General features: G+C 37.7%; 1 long non-coding RNA gene across 1 annotated transcript in view; it reads right to left on the reverse strand.

Annotated features, from left to right (window-relative positions):
* The window catches only part of LOC128312227 (uncharacterized), a 692,739-nt gene that overhangs the window by 521,339 nt on the left and 151,215 nt on the right, over positions 1 to 20,185 (reverse strand). Inside the window, exon 2 of the long non-coding RNA XR_008291241.1 lies at positions 11,590 to 11,681. This is a non-coding gene — a long non-coding RNA (uncharacterized LOC128312227). The remainder of the gene's footprint in view (positions 1 to 11,589; positions 11,682 to 20,185) is intronic.

Below are 20,185 nucleotides of genomic sequence, written 5' to 3' on the forward strand. Positions count from 1 at the left end.
CACACTTATCCTCTGGGGGAGGGTCTCACTGAGCAATGGCTGGGTACTGACTGGTCCCAGAAAATGTTCACGTGACTGTGCAGTGGCAAAAGCTCAGAGTTTACATAAACAGAAATACACAGCCAGAACCAGGGTTTGCTGCCCTCAGCCAGCATCTTTATTCCTATACCAGTAGATGTGGCAGTTCTCTGGGGCCTTCTAGGACCTTTGCCTACAGAGAGGCTGTATTGCCTCTACCAAATGCACTCCAAAAAGCGGAACCACTTCTCATGCAACACAGGGGGCTCTCAGACTGTGCTGCCCACTCCCAGGGATTCACCCTGCTTTCTCACCAGAGCAGCACCAGGCACTAAGCTCTGAAACTCCAGACTCTTCGCTCCACTGTTTATAAAAAAAAAAAACTGGCGGTATTGAAACCCTCTTCTTTTTCCCTGTCCATGCTCTTGGAACAGATTTCTTTTCTAGTTTTTTTTTTCAGCTGCATTCTAGTTTTTTTTCTTTTCTAGTTCCCTATGAGTGCCCTTTGTCTTTCTCTGTTCTCTCCAGCTACTTTTCAGGGGGAGAGCTTTACTTGTGTGATCCTGATGTGCTGCACTCTCTCCCCCTTGTTCTCTTTCTCTATCCTATCTGCAAAAACATTTCCCTATCCTCCACAGCCTTTCTCTCCCCCAATTCAGCTCTCCACACTGCATACCTGCAAGATCTCTTGCTCAAATTGTGCAGATTGTTGCATTAGTCCTCAGATCAATTTCCTAGGTGTTTGATGTTGATCTACCTGTGTTTCAGGGACGAGACAAGCTCAGGGTCCCCATATTTCTCTGCCATCTTAACTCCTTTGTTCACTGTATTTTTAAATGGGATCATTTAATGCATACCTCTTTTCATCTTAAGTTGTTTTCCTAATAAATATCTGGTTAAAATATTGAGCCTTCAAAATCAACTGGTCTGGCTCTAGTTCATTCTTTATAATACGTGCAGAGAATAATAAATTATTGAACCATATTTTTTACTGAGCATTTCCTTTGTACTCTGTTTTGTGCCAAGACTAATGACACTATAATAAACATCTCTGAAAATAAATCCTTACATATTAACAATTAAGTATGGTACACTAACAATATGACATAGTGGAAACAGAACTCTAGCCTTTTTCTGTCATCTTTGCATTATGTTTAAGAAAACTCCAACTCCTTCTCTGGTATAAGCAGAGTGTTATGACTCAGTTTTTGTAACTGTGCCTCTAGGAAGTAAATGACAGAACATTTCATTCTTCACTCACAATAGGAAAGAGGGCAGTGGATTAGCCCATTCTCTGGCTTGACTAAGAGGCAGTTCAAGCTGCCATAACAAAATACCATAACCTGGAGGTGTACACAACAGAAATCTATTTTCTTACAGTTGTAGAGGCTGGAATGTCCAAGATCAAGGTCCAGTTTCTAGTAAGAGCCCCATTCCCGGCTTGCAGATGGTCACCTTCTCACTGTGTGCTGACATGATCTTTTCTTAGTGTATGGACAGGGAGACAGAAATGCTCTCATGTCTCTTCCTACAAGGGTATTATTCCATCATGACCTCATCTAACCCCAGTTATCTCCCAGAGACCCCCAAATACCACCACATTGGAAGTTAGAACTTCAACATGAGAATTTGGGGGAAACACATACAATCCATAACAGAGGCTGTATTTCAACTTTTGGGTTGACCAGGATTGACTGCCTCATGCACATGGCTATGGATAATTTCAATAGACTTTTTCAGGAAACCACTTCTTTTTTCTGGGAGGCCAGACTGTAGAGGATCAGTGTTGGATAGGATAACCCTTAACCATTAATATCTTCTAACAGTCTTTTGATTGCTTCTTATTCTTTCATCCTTCTTCTTTTCCTCCTCCTTTATTCTTCCTCCCTTCCTCTCTTTTTATCTCTCTCTACCCCTTCCCTCTCTCTCCCTCTCTTTCTCTCTTCCCACCCCTCCTCTCTCCTCTCGCTTTTAAAACTCATATATTGTCAGTATTTAAAATATTACAACTGATTTGGTAAAAGGGTTAGCAGTTTCTTACAAAGTTAAACTTGTAGCACACAACCTACTATCTACATAAGAAAAGTGAAAACATATTCACAAATATGTTTACATGGATGTTTACAGCAGCATTATTCATAATAGCACAAAACTGGAAGTAATCCAGATGACCACCAAATAGAGAATGGATACTAAAATTGTGGTATATGCACACAATAAAAAAACTACCTGGCAATAAAAAAATTCACACACAACACAAGTAAACCTCAAAAACATTATACTCCTTTAAAATCATAAAATGTTATATATTATATAATTCCATTATATGAAATTCTAAAAGAAAAAAGTAAAATAATAAAGACTGAAAGCAGACCAATAGTTGTCTGACATCCAGAATATCACTCAGGCAGCCAGCAGGAGACTCTGCAAAGGGCATAGAGTACCCACTATTTCTTGGGGAACAGTATTACTTTCCCATGGCTGCTGTAACAAATTGCCACAAATTCAGTGGCTTTAAAAAAGGAAAGACAGAAATGTACTGTCTTATGGGTCTAAAGGGCCACAAGTCTAAAATGAGACTTACAGGGCTAACAAAGTGGGGCCACCCTCCCTGGGAGGCACTAAGGAAAATCTGCTTTTCACTTCTTCCAGTGTCCAGAGCATTCCTTGGGCTCATGGCCCTTCTTCCACATTCAAAGCCAGTGGCATAAAATTGTTCTAATTCTGCTTCTGTTTCTCTCTTCTGTCTATTGAATCTATGCCTCCCTCTTACAAAGATCCATGTGCCTGGGGCCCCTGGGTGGCTCAGTCAGCTAAGCATTCGACTTCAGCTCAGGTCATGATCTCAAGGTTTGTGGGTTTGAGCCCTGCGTCAGGCTCTGTGCTGACAGGTCAGAGCCTGAAGCCTGCTTCAGATTCTGTCTCCTTCTCTCTCTGCCGCTCCCACACTCGTGCTCTTTCTTTTCCAAAAATAATCGTTAAAAAAAGTTTTTTTAATAAAAAAAAAAAAAAGATCCATGTGATTGCATTTAGGGCATATCCTGAAAATCTAAAAATAATCTCTATCCTTTAAGATCCTTAATCCAATCATATATATTGAAGTCCTTTTTTGTTTTAATTCTTTGCCATATAAGGTAACATTCAAGGTTCCAAGGATTAGGTGACTGAGATCCTTTTGGGGGGGAGGGGGCACATTTTTTGCCTACAGCAGAGATGATGAAAATTTCCATGTCTCAACTGTGACAAAATACCAAAAGTGTACATAATTGTTTAAATGCTACACTTAAAATGAACACACTTTTTAAAAAGCTGGAGAGGGGCAGCTGTGTGGCTCAGTCGGTTAAGTGTCCAATTTTGACTCAGGTCATGATCTCACAATCTGTGAGTCCAAGCCCCACATCAGACTCTGTGCTGACAGCTCAGAGCCTGGAGCCTGCTTCACATTCTGTGTCTCCCTCTCTCTCTGCTCCCTCCCCTTTCTCTCTCTCTCAAAAAATAAATAAATATTAAAAAATTTTTTAAATAAAAAGCTGGAGAAAAATAGGATGTGCACAAGGAAAGAAGAAGGAAGGGAAGGAGGGAAAAGGAAGGAAGATAATTATCTTAACAATGGCAAAGGCATGAGCAATTTGTAAAAGAAGAATGGCCAGAAACCACCACAGGAGTCAAGAAATGTAAATTAAAACAAAAGATATATGTGGAATTTTTCAAATGGCAATATTCAAAACTGAAGAGTGGTGGGAAAAAAAGCTCTGTCATAAATGGGATAATAACTTAGTACATCATCTTTGGAAGACATTTGGTCAGAAAGAAAAAAGAAATCAAATCAGTATCATTTTTTAAAGCACTAAGTCACTTTAAGGAATTTGTTTTAAAAAAGAAATCTGTAGGGTGCCTCGGTGGCTCAGTCAGTTAAACATCTTGGTTTTGGCTCAAGTCACGATCTCACAGTTTGAGGGATCTAGCCCATGCTGTCAGTCCAGAGTCAGCTTTGGATTCTTTCCCTCTCCTGGTCTCTCTGCCCTTCCTCTCTCTCAAAATAAACAAACAAATAAACATTTAAAAATAAACAAAAAGAAATCTGTATATCTAGAAATTTTTAGTAATATGAAGATTTATAATAGAAGTTTTAGGGGCACCTGGGTGTGGCTTGGTTGGTTGAGCATCTGACTCTTGGTTTTGGCTCAGGTCATGATTCCCAGGTCAGGTTCTATACTGGGCATGGAGCCTGCTTTGGATTCTCTCTCTCCTTCTCTCTCTGCTCCTCCCCTATTCCTTCTCTCTCTCTCTCTCCCTCTCTCAAAAAAACAAAAGTTTTATATTGGAAAATTCTAATCAACCTAACTGTTGAACACAAGTAAGACTGCAGAATATTCAAAAACAAATAAAACTGTTTATAACCAGGATTTAAGAGAAATTTATAACCATCTATCTACAGCAAAATCTTATTTTTTCAAAAGAAGACCATACTCGTACATGGAAAAATATTACTCATTTGTTATTTCGGCGTTTGCTTATCTTTACTTTCTAAATTTTCAACATGAAATGTACATATTTTTATAGAAAAATGGACACTTAAAACACTTTTCTCTAAGCAAATAAATACTGCTTTCACGTTTTTGACACTGCCTTTCTACTGAGAAAATAATGGTCAGACAGTTAAGTCTAAAACTTATTAGATTCACTTTTAGAAATCCAAAATCAGGGAGACTCTTGGGAGGAACTATATAATTTTTGCATCAACAGATCAACCCACTATTACTTCAATCCTTGTTCAGAAAACAGACTGAGAATTTGAACCAAACTAAAGCCTTTCAAACAAGGCTGTTTTCTTTAGACATGGGACATGTGCTGCAATTATCACCGTTCATTTCCTTTTTTCCATTGAGCCTCTGTAGAATGTTGTCACTTTGTAGACATTTTATCTCTTGGGGAAAAAAAATATTAGTGTTTCTTTGGGCCCAGCAATTACTGTAGATATTCTTTCAATACATTTACTGTTTTGTTGGTAGAAAAAAAAGTACATTTAAATGAACCTTTAAAAACAAATGTCATGATACTAAAACCGTCAGAGAGTACCTTCTCTGAGAATCAGTGTAAATAAGTATTTTCTTCCAAGGGGAATTAGTTTTAAGACTAAGAATTTATTGATACCTTTAAATGCATTTAAAAACTTAAATTTTTGTTGTAGAGGCTGCTTTTAGGCTACAGGCTTGAGCAATGGAAACCTGAGCAAGGCAAAGGGCCCCCAGTGACTACAGAGCTAATGCAAACAGGCTCTTTAGGCAGCCTGCCTCAAAACAGACATAGGCCCTAACTGACCAATGGGCAACTTACAAACAGGCACAGTTCCTAAAATTACCAAAAAAGAGAAAATTCCACATGTTTTCTTACTTCCTCACTCCACCCTGTAAATATAGCCCCTCTCCACCACCTTGTGGCTGACAGTCTCTTCTTTACTGTCTTGCCTGCTGCTCCCTTGCCATGTATTTAAGAAACTTCTATTTCTTTGTTCTGCCTTTGGTAAATTCCTTCACTGCCCACACCACTGGCCCCCATCCAATGAGAACATGCCACAATTGTATTATCTGTCTAAAATTCAAACAAGGACATATAATATAATATAATGGAGATTCATGCCTGGATATGATTTCCAAACAAGTCATGCAACAGATGTCTGCATCAAAATCAATTAGAAGAATTTTACTAAAGTAAATATTAACACTATGAAAGAATTTGTTTTCAAATTTCATTGAGAGACACTGGAGGGTGGTGTCAATTCTATACATATCACTAACTATCTATAATCCTATCACTTTTCTTGTTTTCATTGCTAACCATTTCCAAATTCAGTGCTCTCACATTCTCTACTCTGACTCACTGCACCTTGGTTTTCTAGCTCTTAACTCCACCACTCAGAATATTAACTCAAAAATGTCTTATGTATTTTGTTAAGGTAACACCAGCTTCTGTAACAAATAAACCCACGAATTTAGTGACTAACACAATGAAATTTTTGAGAGATTTTTTTCCTCCTCTAGCAGACTACATGTTTCTACTTGATAATCCTCAGTCTAATTCAGGATTGCAGTTTCCTTCTATCTTGAAAAAAAGAAAAAAATCCCTCATAATTGTTAGCATCTAATTAGCATAAAGGGAACAAGGAAACATGGTGATGATACACTTGGCCCCAAAGTAATAGAACCCACTTCTATTCTCATGCCATTGATTAAGAACTACTCCTATGTCCACACCTAAGTGCAGGGGTATTGGGAATTGTAACCCTTGCATAGAAAGTTGCTCCCCAAGACATCTCTACATTATAGGGTAGAACAGTGCAAGAGCCACACCTAAAACAAATGAGAACCAATAAGGAAGAAGCCAATGTCAAGGAGGCCTTTAAGAGGAAGTACATTAGTTTTGCAACAATATATCAGTCCATTAAAGCTCTTAGATCTGTAGTCACACTCCACATGACCCCATGGCATTCACTCTCCAATGAATTCTATAACTATATTGGCCCAAGACAGACATAGAAGGATTTTACAAAGAGGTGACATTCTAATCTCTTCATTTACTTCAGTTCTCACTCCTTCTCAATTCACGATGGCCCATTGTCCATTAACAAGAGATCAGTTTCTCCCAGTCTATGGAAAGGGGAGATCAGAAAATACATTCCCAGCCTATCCTTTCCTTAATTTTACTTCTTCAAATTCTAATGCTCTTTTTACCATTCATGATATTCTGATGTCAAATTGGTCATGCAGCCATAATAGCACCTAGGTTACCTAAATTTTACTATCAGGAGTCTGATTTCCAGTTCATGGGATCGAACTCCAGGTCAGGGTCTATGCTTTTAGTGTGGATTTTAGGGAGGATTCTCTCTCTCTCTCCCTCTCTGCCCTGTCCCTGCTCAAATGCACAGAAGCTCTCTTTCTCAAATAATAAATAAACTTAAAAAAAAAAAAGGAGTCTGATTTCCCCATTCAAGAGGGATGTATAAGTCTAGCCATCTGCCCTACAGACAGAAATCAAGATCTCTAACACAAAATGAAAGGGAAGCCAGATTCAAAGCCTTTGTCTTTCTGACTTTATTCTAATTCTGCAGGAGAAACATCAGCCTTCTACAAACTAAACTTGTTAGTACAAAATACAGTAGCAGAACAAAAAAATTAAAGGTTTCTGTAATTATGGTTCCATATCTAAATACAAGTTACAAAAACAAAATCTAAAAAACAAAAACAAAATCAGAATCCCAATGTATAAAATTACTCTGGCTTGGATGTATGATAGGTTCTACCCAATCTTGGAGCATAGCTTTAGCCTCTAACAGGCTCATGGTTTTTCAAGAATGCAGCCATCATATACAAAATACCAGAGCCGAAAATGAATTGAGTACTTCTGTGAGAACACACAGATTTCCTCAATCTGAAAGGAAGTAAAATTTCCAGAAAACACACAGGAAGGATAGGCAGCTTCAGAATTTATACAAACATGTAGTAGGGAAATTCTGACTAAATATATTGTCACATAAAATGAGTTAAATATACTTTTTGCCTATGAATATATAGCTTAGTTTTAAGAGGCAGATCCTCTAAATATACATATAGATGTGTGTACATAAACACACTCTAACTATAAATGCACACATACCCATTCATAACACATCTTTATGAATAATGTAGATGAGCATTTTAAATATTTATGATTTGGAAGTTACCAAAAGACATCTTAATTTATATCAACATACTCTGTAGAGTTAAAATATATACCAAAAACTAGTCTAGCATTTATTAGGTCACTCTCCGTTGCTTCCTTTTTTTCTGTGGTGAGGACAGGTCAGTGTGCACCTTGGCATAGGAGCATCATCCTTTGGGTTCTGTGTCCCCAAAATTATTTGACAGATCAAAGTTGAGCATGGGAGCAACTCAGAGCACAGTGCTGAGAAGGACCAATAAAGGAAAACATCCGTCCCTTGTTGCTTTCATGATAATTAATTTATTCATGTGGCACCTGTGATGTGACGATTGGACATTTAGTCTGGACATTAGTGTTCAAAACATGACTTGGTCTTATGCTAGCTATTACAAACCTCACTTAAATGTCCTGAACTTTTCACCCAGTTTTTTAACATTTTTTTAAATGTTTATTTATTTTTGAATAAAGAGAGAGACAGAACACGAGCAGGATATGGGCAGAGAGAGAGAGGGAGACATAGAATCCGAAGCAGGCTCCAGGCCCTGGGCTGTCAGCACAGAGCCCAACGTGGGGCTCAAACTCACAAACCGCGAGATCATGACCTGAGCCAAAGTTGGACGCCTAACCAACTGAGCCACCCAGGTGCCCCTTCACCCAGTTTTTAAACAAGAATAATAATGCCTTCCACACACACTGCTATAAGGTATGGATTGGATTAAATAATCACGTTCCAATGCTCAGCACCCATAAAATCTGTAGAGGGGCACCTGGGTGGCTTGGTCAGTTAAGCGTCCAACTCTTGATTTCAGCCCAGGTCATGATCTCACAGTGGTGAGATTGAACCCCTGTAGGACTCTGTGCTGAGCATGGAGACTCCTTGGGATTCTCTTTCTCCTCTCTGTCTCTCTCTGCCCCTCCCCCCATTTCAAAATAAATATTTTTAAAGTATCTACTGTATACTTGAGGGTATGTACCCATTAGAAGGACAGGAACATAGGTCAAGCAAAAAGGGATGTTTTAGGGTCATTTTCCATTACAGACTTGCCTGGGGGAATATAATTCCTCATGAATATATGAAGTGCATAAATAGGTAAGTGAAATGGAAAACTATGACCTCTGATTAGTGTCTCTACAACTGGAGATCTAGAATATATCAAATGTCAGTATGCCAGTACCTAACTCCCTACTTACAACTTTTTGCATTCCGTCCACATTACCATCAAAGCATAGAACAAAATCTGTCTCGTGTTAAACGTGCACACACCTTTTGCCATCTCAGGATGAAAGCCACTTCCAATCCTGGATCACAACTCTCTCATCTCTGCATGCCTCCAATTCCTGGCACACATCCCTTGTGTATAGTAAGTGCCCAATAAATTTTGGTTGAATCGAGTGACCGAAAAGCAAAGTAAATTAAATAATGATGATGAAATATATATGTATGAGACATTCCACTCTTTGAAACTTGGAAGTAAAACAAAGAATCGGGGAACTTTTGGTAATACAATTGGGGTGGTAGCTATGAGAGGGCTGTACACACAGAATCAAATCACAAAGGCAAGAGGCAGCAGCAGCCTAGCGGGAAAGAGCAGTCCGTGCTCTCCAGATGCAGAACAAATAAGCCTGAAGAAATATGGTAATTGTTAATAATATGAAATTGACAAGAGAATGGGGAACCACCTTGACATTTGATTACTACTTAGTCAATATTCAAGCTCACAAGAAGGTGAGCAGATGTTAGCCAAAGCAGATGTGAACGCACATATAATAGAATAAGGACTAAACAGATTGGGCTGGTTGCTTGCAATGTATATTTGTTGGGTGGAAACAACAAACCCTTCAAACTTAATCCAGCAAAAATGAGGCATTTGGTTCATTTCCTTCAGTTTTTCTTTTCTTTACCTCCAAGAGACTTTATCGAAAGTTTGAGATAAGGCAGTTTGACAAAACCTTTTACCATTTGTGCAATTCAGCTGTCCAAAATCACCCCTCTTTTCTCCTTGCCAGGGCCCAAGAATGAACCTAAGTGGGAACTTCTCATTTATAACAAGGAGTGATATAAAAATAAGTGGAATCAGAGAGTTAAAAATATCCAGAACTTGAAGTCCAAAAGCTAGAAGGTCACACAAATATATGAGGCTCAAGCATCAGTATTTTTTTCCCAAGACTCCAGGTAATTCTTTTTTTAATTTTTTTTAATGTTTATTTATTTTTGAGAGAGAGAGAGAGAGAGAGCACGAGCGGGGTAGGAGCAGAGAGAGAGGGAGGCACAGAATCCGAAACAGGCTCCAGGCTCTGAGCTGTCATCACAGAGCCTGACATGGGGCTCCAACCCACAAACCATGAGATCATGACCTGAGCCAAAGCCGGATGCTCAACCAACCGAGCCACCCAGGCACCCCTCCAGATAATTCTAACATATAGCTAATGTTTGAGAAATACTGGGTTAGAGACAAAAACAGATCTTCCCATAAATTGATAATGGCCATGTGAGACCTTAAGCATTCCCTGGAACCTACGTTGAGGGGAACGAATGGCAGCAAATACTTTAAGATACAGCTCTAGTCAAGCACATTTGATTTCACAACCAGGTTCTGGCTCTCTTGAAGCTGAAAAAGGAGGAGGAGGAGAAGAAGGCATAGAAGGAGGAGGAAAATACAGATAAGAATGAGGAGATGAAAGAAGAAAAAGAGGAAGAAGGGAGGAAATGTATTAACAATAGCAGCAAACATTTATGTCGCACTAACTCTACACTAGGCACTGTTGTGAGTGCTTTGATCTGAAACTTCAAAGCAACCCCATGAGGCTCATGGCTCCACTGTGCAGAAGGAGCTACATTTTGCAGTTTTCTATAGTTTCGACCACATATGGGATAGACCCTGGTATCCCTGGGGACAAAGCAGATTTTATACTCTGTTTCCTGCTTGTAGGATGTTGGGGGCTGATGAATCATGGTCTCCAACAGTGAGAGACCATATAGCCTTGCTCTTCGTTTCTTTGACAGTACAACAGTCTCAATCGCTTTAGTAGATTTCTTACCCATTGGATGGCAGGTAGTTAGCTCATGAACCAAAACAAAAACAAAAACAAAAACAAAACCCACACACACAGTTGTTGTTGTGTTGTTTTCCTTAACTTTTTCTTAATTTGCTCTATTTCTTTGTTTCTTTCAACTCCTTAGTTCCAGACTGAGTGGTGAACACCTTGGACTCATTCACTTCTGTTAGAGAGCCACACTTTCAGTCTTGCTCTGTTTTCTAAGTTATTAGTCCAATTGAAATCATTTTCTGGACATTATTTAATCCACTGAGAGGTTTCAACAGTGAGTGGAGCAGCTACACTCTTGATTTTATCATTGCTATAAGCATCAATTTTAATTGAATTTTATCCCTCAAAACATTTCTCAGTTTTATCTTCTATTTGTTGTTGACAGTGAGTGCCTGACAACCCCACATATTGCCAAATTTGTGACTAGTCTCTAATCCCTTTCATTCATGCTTGCGAATCAGGATATTCTTTGCTAAGGTCATCTCTGTATGTGATCTTTTATGAAATGTAGCCAGCATCAGTCAACACACACCATTAATATCTACTTTCCCAAAGTCTTTCCCTAAGGATACAGGCTCATTAATTAGCTACTTGATCTGCCTTCCATATTATCAAAGATTTTACCAAATAACTTGCCATTGCAAAACATCCTTCTGGATTCTGATAACAGTCTTGCAGTCTACATCTAGTCCCTAAGATAATGCACATAGTTCATGTTTTGTTTTGTTTGTTTGTTTTTATTATGGCAGCATCCTACTTTTAATTGCCAGTTAACCACTATAAATGCTCAGTGGCTTAAAAAAGTATGGTTCATTTCTTACTCACATCATATGTCCATCACAGGGCAGCCAGGGGCTCTACTCCATGTTGTCTTCACTCTTGATGTTAGAGCAGTCACTGTCTAGACTCCTCAGGTGCTGTGGTAAAGTAAAATTACACAGTTTTACATAACAGAAATTGGACCCTCCAATCTGAAAGTGAACGATGGTCCCATTATTCACAGTGCATTGACCAATAATAGCTGCATGGCCCCACCTACAACAGGGCCAAGAAGTAAATCCTGCCATTAAAAGAACAGCACTACTGAAACCACACCCCCTACAATGTAATCTCCACACTACACCCAACTGAGCTATTTAATTATGTTACATATGTCATTGCTCTACTCAAAACACTCCAATGGCCTCCCACCTCAGTTAGCAAAAGAGCCTAATTTCATACAATGGCCTCCAAGACCCTCCATCATCTGGCTATCTGCTACCTCTTTGCCTCATCTCCCACTCTTTCTCTCTCTCTCACTCTGCTCCAGTCACATCAAACTATTTGTTAGTTCTTGTACATGTCAAGCTTCCAACTGAGTCAGTCTTTGCACTTGCCACACCCCTCTCCCCCTTGGCCTGGAATATTCTTTCCACAGATATCTTCATGGACCACCCCTTCACTTTGTCACATGTCCACTCTAACATCATCTTACCAGAGAAGTCTTTCCTAACACACCTATATAATATGCAACCCACTCCTCTGATGCTATTTTCTAACCTCCTTGCTCTGCTTCATTTTTCTTTAGGTCTGAGTATTGCCTAGCATAATACATATTTGTGTTTATTGTGTGTATTCCCCCAGAAAATATTAGGTTCTTGAAGGACAGACATTTGCCTGCTTTATTCACTGTAAGACCTTAGGAGTCTAATGTAAGCCTGGCATCTAGTAGGTGCTCATTAAATCCTTCATGAATGGATAAATGAATGAATGGGCCAATGAACACAGTGCTACTCCAAGGGCAGCAAAGTACTAAGACATAATATACCATAAGGAGTATCTGATTTTTGGAGGAAAAAGAAAAAGATGAAAAGAAAGTTAGCAAAGATGTTTTTCTTCTTTCCAATCTCTCCTGTAACTTGTCTGGGTTAGTAACAGGATCAGTATTTATTTAGTAAGAGGATAAGTTAGTAATAGGACACAATACACCAAGGAAGTATACAGGCCTAAATTTCTTTTTTTTCCTCTCTTTTTTTGCTGTGACTCTTTAACCTCCACTGATTTTAAAGTGTATCATGCTTATAGTCTCAGCACTAAAACATGTGGTTAAGGAAAAGAGAAATGTCCTTACTGAAATCTAAGACAAAAAACTCTGCAGACACTTGGAAAAGAGAGTATATGATGTAATCAGGAAATACTTTTGCCTTGAAGATCTATGGTGACAGTTCTAACACATAATATAACAAGATCCAGATTAAAAAGTCATCAATCTCTATGACCTATCAGGTGATATTTTCCCAATTAAACAAAATAGGAAACTAAGGCACTGAGCAGTGTAACTGATTATTTACAGTCCAAGAAATTATAAGAAGTAAGTCTACTACTAGTTTCTGACCCCTAGCTTATCTGTTCCACATCTATGTCCACATTTTGGCCTCATTCTATATTCATTTGAAGCAGGATTAGGTAATTTGTCCTTGACAGCAGAACTTGCATTTGAGAAAACCAACATCACACTCTAAAACAATAGATGAAACATTTCACATAAGCATGAACGTCAAATGTAAAAATCTACGTAGAAGAGAAATTGGAAGAGTGTTTATAAATAAATAGTTCGGTATCCTATTTTTCCTGAGAACAAAAATGACTACAATTTTGTTGACTGCTCATCTCCTTTTCTCTCTCTTCCTTAACAACAGGGTGAGTTTCTCCTGGACCTAAAACTGGCCCTAAATATATATTCATGTGAAGACTCATTGACTGTCTGGTCCAGTGTTTCCTGAGTAGTTTTCCTCATAAACTCCATTCACATCTTTCAAAACACAAATTTTCAAAATCATTTCTAATGTAAATTTAGGATACAAATTGAGTTTGTACACCATGACCAAGTGGAATTGATTCCAAGTGCAAAAGGCTGGTTCAACATTCAAAAATAAATGTAATCCGGGGTGCCTGGGTACCTTGGTTGGTTGGGCATCTGACTCTCAATTTCAGCTCAGGTCATGGTTTCAGGGTGATGGGATCAAGCCCTGCATCAGGCTTTGCACTGACAGCATGGAGCCTGCTTTGGATTCTCTCTCTTCCTCTCTTTGTGACCATCCCCCTTCTTCCCTCCCTCCCCCTGCTTCAAAATAAATAAATGAACTTAAAAAAAAATAAATGTAATCCATTATATCAACAGGCTAAAAAGTAAACATCACATGATCCTATCAATAGATACAGAAAAAGCATCTGAAAAAACATAATACCCATTCATAGAAAGAGCTCTCAGTAAATTCAGAATGGGGGAATATTTTCAACTTGATTGTATATATTCTTAAAAAACCTATAACCAACATCATACTTAATGATGAGAAACTCAAAGCATTCTCACTAAAATAAGGTACAAAGCAAGGAAATCCCCTTTCATCACGCCTTTCAACAACGTACTGGAAGTTCTTGCTAATGCAATAAAGAAAAGACAAGAAAAGATATACAAATTGGGAAAGAAGATATAAAACAGCCTTTGTTCACATGTAACATGGTCATCAACACAGAAAATCTGAAAGAATCAACAAGAATAACAACAAAAATGCTTAGAACTAGTAAGTGATTAGAGCAAGGTTACAAGACACAAGTTTATTATACAAAAGTCAATCATTTTCCTATACACAACAAGTAGAACTTGACATTAAAAACACAATACCATTTACACTGTCACAGAAAAAAGAGAAATATTTAGGTATAAATCAAACAAATATGTAAATGATCTAAATGAGGACAACTACATAACTCTGATGATTAAATCAAAGAACTAAGTAAATGGCGATTTTTTCCATGTTCATGAATAAGAAGACTTAATAATATCAAGTTTTTCCCAAACTTGATCTACAAATTCAATGCAATCCCAATTAAAGTCCCAGGAAATTATTTTGTGGATATCAAAAACAAATTATAAAGTTTCCGTGGAGAACATAAGACCCAGAATAGCCAATACAACATTGAAGGAGAAGAACAAAGTTGGAGGACTGATGCCACCCAACATCAATACTTCATATAAAGTTATCGAAACCAAGACAGTGTAGTATTGGCAATAAAATAGACAAATATGTCATTGGAACAAAATAGACCCCCCACCATGAATATACTCAATTGATCTTTGACAAAAGAGGTACAGTGGAGCAAAGATTGTCTCATCAATAAGTGGTGCTGGAACAACTGGGATGTCCACGTGGAAAAATACATACATACATACATATATATATATATAGAGAGAGAGAGAGACCTTAGATATATATATATCTAGACAAAAATTAACTCAAAATGGATCACAGACCTAAATACAGAATGCAAAACAATCAAATCCCAAGAATATAACATAAGAGAAAACCTAGAAGGTATGGCAATGCCTTTTTAGACACGTCAAAGCCATGATCCACAAAAGAAATAATTGATAGGATAGACTTCAATAAAAACATCCGCTCTGTGAAAGACAATATCAAGAGAATGAAACGACAGCCACAATCTGGGAAAAATATTTGCAAAAGACACATTATCCAAAGTATACAAAGAACCCTTAAATCTCAACAATAAGAATCCATTTTTTAATGTGCAAAAGACCTTACCAGACACCTCACCAAAGAATATATACACATGGCAAATAAGCACATAAAAAGATGCTCTACATCGTATGTCAAAAGGCAAATGTAATTTAATACAATGAGATACTACGAAACATAGACAATTAGAATAGCCAAAATCCAGAACACTTTCAATACCAAATGCTAGCAAGGGTATAGAGCAACAGCACCTCGTCTAAATTGTTGACGGGAACACAAAATGGTACAGCCACTTTGGAGGACATTTGGAAGTTTCTTACAAAATTAAATATGCTCTTACTATAGGATCCAGAAATCACATTCCTTGGCATTTACCCAAAGGAGCTGAAAACTAATGTCCACCCGAAAACCGTGACACAGATGTTTACAGCAGCTTTATTCATAATTGATAAAACTTGGAAGCAACGAAAGATGTCCTTCAGTAGGTGAATGACTAAATGAACTGTGATGCATCTAGACAATGGAATGTTATTAAGCACTAAAAAGAAATAAGCTATAAAGCCATGCAAACAGATGAAGGAAGCTTCAATACATATTACTAAGTAAAAGAAGCCAATCTATAAAGGCTACTGCTGTATTATTCTACCCATATAATATTCTGAAAAAGGCAAAACTATGGAAGCAATAAGATCAGTGGTTGTCAGTTTGGGGGAGGTGCAGATAGGCAAAGCACAGAAAAGTTTTAGGGCAGTGAAAGTAGTCAGTAGGATGCCATAATGATAGATATATGTCATTATACATTGGTCTAAACCCACAGAATGTACAACACCAAGAGTGAACCCTAAGGTAAACTATGGACTTGAGTGGTTATGATGTGTCAACATAGGCAGATCCCTGTTAAAAAAAAAAAAAGAAAAAGAAAAAGAAGAAGAAGGTACTATTCTGAGTGATGTTGATAATGGGGGAAGCAATGCATGTGTAGGCGTATGGGTATATGGGAAATCTCTATGTCTATGTCTTTAAAAAACCGCGAACTGCTCTAAAAAACTAAAGTTTTTTTAAGAAAGAGATTCTTTCAAAAAATTCAATATGTCAATTAGTAAAAATTTTATTACATAATATGTAATTTAATATTGTGAATAATATGTAATAGAGGCCCAACAACAACAAGATACCTACTTTTCTCAAGTGCACATAAAACAGCTTTAAAGATTGGCCATATGTTAGCTTGTAAGACAAGCTTCAACATATGTAAAAGAATTGAAATTACACAAAGTATGACCCCGATGAAATGAAATAAGCAATCAGTAGCACAATGATTTGGGAAATTCACCAACAGGTAGAAGTTAACCCTCGTGACCTAACCAAGAGGTCAAGAAGAAATAAGAAGGATAATCAGAAAATACTCTGAGATGAAAGAAAATAAAGACACAACATACCAAAACTTAAGGGATATAGATAAAGCGGTACTCAGAAGTTATGCACACAGTGACCACACAGGTTTTGAGCTAACAATAAGCTAAGTCATTAGAAGACCTCATTGCAACTGTTCCCTAAACGTGGGCAATCTTCAGGTGCCCTAGTGAAAGGAACCCTTTACCAGCTGTAATGACTTGAGTCACTTCCCACCTTCATCCGCCATGCAATTGCAAAGTTTTGATCCAGTCCAACCAAGGTATATTGCAGATAAAGAATCTGAGGTATAGAGACAATGTCACTGTCACACAGATGATAATGACAGAGCCAGTGTGCAAAGCCAGGATCTGGGTGCGTTTTACATCAAATCATGCCTAAACCTGTCACATTTCACACATACACAGCTGCCAACTCATGATTTTGATGGTGTTGTTAATAAAGTATGATAGAATTTATTAAATATGCTTATTTCCACATAATACTCCTAGACAAACAAGATTAGGAAGGAGGTCAAATATAAATATAAATAATGTTCAGCTGTGTGAGGTTAATACATCAGTAAGTTTTCTTCTTATAGGACGTCCTCATTTTCTTGATTTCAGAAATTGTTTGCCATCAGTTCAATCCCTTGGGGTGGACGCTTGCTAAATTCATGATTGTATGCAGTGGTCCGGACACAATGTGCCCTGAAATTTGTGCAACTATTCTATTGTGAAGTTGTGTGCATAGGGATGGCAGGATAAAAATATGTGTCTCTTTTTATTAGTAAGCAGGACAATTGTGTCTCTAGCAGGCATAGAGAATGCAATCCTAAAATCCATCTAGCTTCTTGCTCTCTTCTACAGAGTACAGATGCCAATTTTTGTCATCTTGAGATTTATCTCTCATCTTCAAGGAAGTCTCAAAGGACTTGTAATAAGTTTAGACCCTATTCAAATCAAGGAAAAGTTATTTTGTCACATCCCGAAAGAGAGTAGCCCGAAACATTGTAGAGGTTAGTGTCAATCCCTCCAGAATAAGCCACCATGAGGTTGCTATTGCAGCTTTCTGCACAAAAGCCATGGATATCTTCTCTCTAGGATATTTGAAAGGTCAAATAAGTATTGATTTCTGCTTCTTCCCATGAAAGACAAACAGCTGCAGAAATTTCCCTCCCATATTAAACAACTAGAAAACTGAACAAAAATACAATACCTCACACAACTGTTTCTCACACATTGGACACAGGCAGCTCAGGATGGTGATCCCTGAGAAAAGGAAGACAAATAAGGTGAGCCCAAAGACTGCATCACCTTATTGCCTTGGAGAGGGTTCTTGGCCACAGCACAAAAAAAGAGCAGGCCAAAGTGGCCCAATCTGTTCCACTGAGTTGAGAAAACAGAGGTGGCTAGAATTTGTGAGGCACTGTGTGGAAAAGGAGAAAACGGTACAAAAAGAGAGCAAGCTTCTCCTGAAGATTTGGCTAACTACTGATCTGTGAATGAGGGACTGAAAACTACCCGATTCCAGGGTAAGAACAATAAGAAAGCAGAACAATTTCCAGAGTTCCTATGGAGCTCTAGGAATAGCTAACTTTTGAACCAGCTAGAGTTGAAAGACTTTATGACACATTAAGTATTGATAGAATCCTCAGAAGGGTATCACCTTAGTAGTGGGGATAGAAGCCCTAGGCTAAAAAGCATTTGGGGAACACCCTAACAAAGCTTAAAAACAATCTTGAAAAATATCTAATGGGTTCAGTTTAGCTATGCACTGTAACAAAATCCAACACTCTTTGAAGGAATACAACAAAATCCAACAACTAATGATAGAAGATTCACAGTGCACGAAAATCAATTGTTTTTCTTCTAGCAAATCATTGGAAATTGAAATTAACAAACACTACCATAACATCAAAATTATAAATATTTTTGAATCCAGCTAGAAAAAATACATGCAGGATCTATCCACTAAACACTATAAAACATTACTGAAAGAAATTAAAGAAAAATAACTCAAGAGCTATACATGTTCCTGAATCAGAAGTCTTTTTTTTTAAGTTTTTAATGTTTATTTATTTTTGAGAGAGAGACTGACAGAGTATGAGTGGGAGAGGGGCAGAGAGAGAGAGAGGGGCAGACAGACTCCAAAGCAGGCTCCAGGCTCTGAGCTGTCAGTGCAGAGCCCAACGCAGGACTCGAACTCACAAACTGGGAGATCATGACCTGAGCTGAAGTCGGATGCTTAATCGACTGAGCCACCCAGGTGCCCCCTGAATCAGAAGTCTTAACATTATTAAAATGTTAGTTCTTTTCAGATTGATGTATAGAGTCAGGACAATCAATCCCAAACAAAGTCTCACATGGTCTTGTTATAGAAATTGGCACTGCAATTCTAAAATGTAGGTAGAAAGGCAAAGAATGTAGAATAACCAAAATAATTTTAAAAAGAATAAGATTGGACTACTCACACTATCTGATTTTAAGACTTACTATAAAGTCACAGTAGTCAAGAGAATGTGGTTTTAGTACAAAGGAAAACATGAATACAGAGCAACAGAACAAAATAATGTCCGGGAATAGATCCAACATATATAATCAATATTCCACAAAGGTGCCAAAGCAACTCAATGGTAAAACAACACTTTTTCCAACAAACAATGCTGGAACAATTTGTCAGCCATGTGAAAACAAAGACACTTAGCTTACACAGCGTACAAAAATAACTTAAAATACATGACACACCTAAATAAAAAACCCAAAGTTATAAAACCTTTAGAAGATGGCAAAAATATTTGAAGTTTTGGATAACACAACAATTTCTCAGGTAGGATATAAAAAGCACAAACCATAAAAAAATTGATAAATTGGCCTTCGTCAAATCATCAAAACTGTAACTTGATTTTCTTTGAATGATTTAGTTAGGAAACAAAAGTCAAGCCACTGACTGGGAGTTAATATTTACATAATATATGTACATTACACAGGACTTCTATCCAGACTATGTGTTTTTTAAAACTTCAATACAAGCTATGCAATTTTTAAAAGCTGAAAAAAATAAAAATAAAAACATAAAAAAGCTTACTGCATCAAGGAAGATATATGCACATAAAAAGCTGTAAAAGTTCTTTCATCGCTAAGTAAGCACAAATTGAAACCATTGTAAGATTACACTATACAGTTACTACACTAAAATCACCATAACATATAACTACTAGAACAGCTAAAACTTTTAAGGCGGTGATACTACAAAGTGAAAATGTAGACCTGGAAATCTTGCGCCTGGTTGGTGAAAATTGACCACGGCACATCTATTATAAAAATCAGTTTGAAAACGTAATGAAATTAATACACAACTATCATGTGAGGTGCATCTGTGTCCTCATTGAGGGGGGAGGGGTGGGACTCTGTCCCCTGTTCCTCTTCCTTCTTAGAAGAGGCACAAGAACACACACAGGTTAGTGGGAGGGTAGCAAAGTATTTAGGTGTGAGACATCTTGGTCTCAGAGG

Source organism: Acinonyx jubatus, chromosome D4, assembly GCF_027475565.1.
Source record: "Acinonyx jubatus isolate Ajub_Pintada_27869175 chromosome D4, VMU_Ajub_asm_v1.0, whole genome shotgun sequence".
Classification (NCBI taxonomy): Eukaryota; Metazoa; Chordata; class Mammalia; order Carnivora; family Felidae; genus Acinonyx; species Acinonyx jubatus.